Source organism: Protopterus annectens, chromosome 2.part1, assembly GCF_019279795.1.
Source record: "Protopterus annectens isolate FY-2018-M chromosome 2.part1, PAN1.0, whole genome shotgun sequence".
Classification (NCBI taxonomy): Eukaryota; Metazoa; Chordata; order Ceratodontiformes; family Protopteridae; genus Protopterus; species Protopterus annectens.
In genome coordinates, this window is record NC_056729.1 from 1,630,706,553 (window position 1) to 1,630,710,534 (window position 3,982).

The window sequence follows — 3,982 nt, forward strand, 5'->3', positions numbered from 1 at the left end:
TAAAATGATTTTCCAGCACCACCAACATACAATAATAAACAGAATCCCAAGCGATAATAGCAATTCTGCCAGATATCCTTTACTGGCCGACAAACAGTGAGAACAACCAACTCCAATAAATAAATAATACACACACACACACACACACACACACATATATAGATTATATATATATATATATATATATATATATATATACACATATATATATATATAAAAATATATATATATGTTGCATCAATGTATCAATGTTTTGCGTACTGTTCTTCAATGTGGCAATAAATAGTAGGGCTCCACAAATGTTTTTGACATTCGTATGGTCAATATGGCAATTAACACAGCATCTTCCGTTTCACAGTGATTGCTGGTGCTCTTCTTGATGTGATCTGAGTTTTTGAGACAGTGGTCCACTTTACTCCCTGTTCCTTTCAAAGCTTGACATGTTAAACTTTAATATCATCATCACTGTTATCTGGTTTAAAAACTAACAATCTGATTGTGCATTCCAGGTATGCATAGATTCTGCATTGTCTATCTTTGGTAACCTCTTCTCTGGTGTACCGAGGGGTTCAGTATTGGGACTATTGCTTTTCTCAGTGTTTCTTACCTTAAACCTGCCCTTGCTGGAGTAAGTCATGTATGCAGATGACACATTCCTACTAATTGCAAGAAAATTATTTGAAAAGCTTAATAAAATGGAACAAAATGACTTTAATCTCTGATGTACCTGGACCAAGACTAATTACTGCTTAATGCCAAAAAAACATCAATAATGCTATCAGACATTCCCCATTGTTTATCAAAAAATATTGAAACAACTGTATCCCATTTGCGGCTGAGCATAAATCATCAAACCCTCCCATTTTCCTATTTTTATATGGGACTGCGTTGTCACCTCAACTGTAACTACCTCTCTCAGTTCAGTGTTGCTGTCCTCCCATCTTCTACAGTCATGTCTAACTATTGCAGGTCTTTTCTCACACAATCTATCCACCCCTTTGATGGATATTCTTGTCTCCTTTTGCCTTCTTACTATCTTGTCCAAATCGTCTTTACCAAATCATCTTCTGCTGTCCTTCAGATGTGACTCAAGTACCATAATCTGTACCATACCTTGGCCTTAATCTTGACTCCGCAATGGCATTTAGGGCACACATTGAACAAATAATCAATAAAACACTGTCAGAAGTAAAATGTTTGTCACAAACTTAGTTGTTTACTGTCCCTTGAAGCTCACAAGGTTCTACCTACGATTTTTTCTCATATATAAGCTGGAGTAAGATCTTATCACTATGTTCCTCTCAGCTAGAATGACTCAACTGCTGCAAGCTTCACATTTTTAGCTGAGCTCCCCATACAACCCTGCAGACTTCTCAATAATTTCCAGTGTCTCTCAGCCAATAAAAGGGCAACTCTGTGCCTAAATGCTGTCCTATATAAAATTCTAAAATGGCATCAGTGCCCATCTTTCCATTCAGAATTAAATGACATAACTTCTGACTTCCTAAGAAACAACAGTACTGGTAATGATATACTTTCTATGGCTTAGCAATTAGAGAAAAAAAGTTTTCAAAAAGAGGATCTGTTTCACGGAATTAGATAACAGAAAATTTACAAGACCAAGAAACCCTGAAAGGCTTTAAGACAACAGTAAAGGAACTACCATGCAGAGCAAATGTAGGTATGTATATGCTTTAGCAACAATGGTTGATTTACTTAAGATACTAAACATGTTTAGACTACACTAAACTTGAAAATAGCCATTGTATCAGTTATAGTCCTCTGACAGTCAGTGATTTACCTCTGTGTACATAGACTATAAATTCTAAATGACTGAGTTAGTTCTCTGTACATACTATCAGGATGCTACTGTAGAGAAACCAACCATACCAACTATAAAGATTAATAGTAGGTTGCTGTCAACAGACGTAGCAGATTTTTTTACATTGCATGGATAATAAATACATTTTATATGCATAACTGATATTTTTGTACTCTGAATAATTATCTACATGGCAGATGTTTTCAATGTACAGATGATATTCTTGTATACTGATAGTTTTTGTATTCTGTGTGTATTAACTTTAGTGCTTGTCATCTGTGAAAACTATTGTACTTTATGAATACTTGTTGTAGCTGTTTTCTTATGAATTATATGACTGCTGTAGCTATCATTTTCTACGTAACTTGTGTGCACTTTGGAGCCTAGGTCATGGTTGACAAAGGTGGAAAGAATCCACCCACATTGTTAGCTAATTATTAAACAGATAAATACTGTGCAGTAAAATATGGGATAATAAACAAGAATTAGAAGTAATGTTTGCTGGTAAGTGAGAAAGGAGCGGATATTATCATAGCAATTATGGAATAAAGTTATAAGTAATGCATGGAGAAAAATATTTTTAAAATTATTTTGAAGTATTTATGATGACTGTGTTTTATAATAGTTTTGTTTTTAATAAAACCAGTCCTATTATTTTTCAGTAAGTACCATGAAATCTATTTACATCCATCTGAACTACCCAGGATCTCAGTTTTAACTCAGTTTTGTGTCTGCCAGTTGGTATGGAGGATTAAGGCACTGTTAACTAGCTGTGTCTTGTGGTCCAGTGGTGCAAGGTTTGATTCCCTCAGCCTCCATTGCCTAACTGTGTGACACTGAGCAAGTCACAAGGACACTGCTCCCGGGCTGAGTCTGAAAAAGGTCCATGGAGATCAGTGCTGCATCCCAAAAAACAAATGAAAATAAACAAATAACATCTTATCAAAATGCACATACAAAGGGGATAACACCTCTTCCTGTTTCACAAAAGTGCAAGTACCTGGTGTGGAGACAGACCCCCTCCCACCTAAATTCCTGACATCAAAGGAGAGTTTTCCCCTGCTGAGCCATGCATTGCATACTAATTAATTAAATACTTATTTACCATGTAGAAGCACTAATTTCAGACTCGGGTCACAATGACAATATAGCTAGATTATTTTTTGTGTGTGGTCTTTTTGTGGTCTTGTCCTGGTGCCTTGTTATGTCTGACAGGTGGTATGTATGACTCATGGCCCTATCAAATGGTGATATCTCTACCTAGATATCAAGAACCATGAGAGAGAAAAGGCTGTGGTGGCATGTTTGGCATGCATCCATTATGGGCCCATGAGCATTTGGTAGCTGCTGACTCTGAGGGTCGCTTGCTGATGATACATTTTCGAGGATTAGTAGGACTGTATGATGCTGTTGTATGTTACAGATTGCTGTACACCAGTACATCTGGGGTCTATATTACCTTATTGAAGAATGTCTTCATCAAACACCTCTCCGTCGACCAATAAACAGCAAACTCCCAAATCTCTGAATGGCCACTTCAGTGATTTTTTCCCAGGGGAAAAAATTCGATTGGCCAATCAAAAAACAAACAAACTTTCAAACCCTAAAAAGTGGGAGGCTTTGCCCCCACTTCCCCTTATGTAGGGGGCTGTGCCTCCAACAACCCCCAACTAAATATACCAACTCAAAGAGCACAGTACAGTGGGGAAAAGGGAAAATTCCTAACAATGGCCAAGTTTTTTTCCCCTAGGAAAAAATTCACTGAAGTGGCCATTCAAAGATTTGGGAGTTCACTGTTTATTGGTAGACGAAGAGGTGTTCGATGAAGACATTTTTCGATAAGGTAATATAGACCCATATATCTGAGATGTACAGCTTTGATGCTGCAGTCTTTGGTAAAGATCACAGTGGAGAATGACCTGCATACAGCTGATGAAATTATCTTTGCTATATTTACTAAGCAAATTCCCTGGTCTACAAATCTGTACAAATCTGAACTGACTTGAATTCTGTTGTAAAGCTAAAGTCATGGGGGATGAGACTGTCATCTCAGACAGTTAGTGACTGTAGGGGATGAGCTGTACAGACCAAAAAGATCTAAAGCTGGATAATATGCAGAGACAGAAACTGTTATACGTCTATTGTTATGGTGAGTTCTCA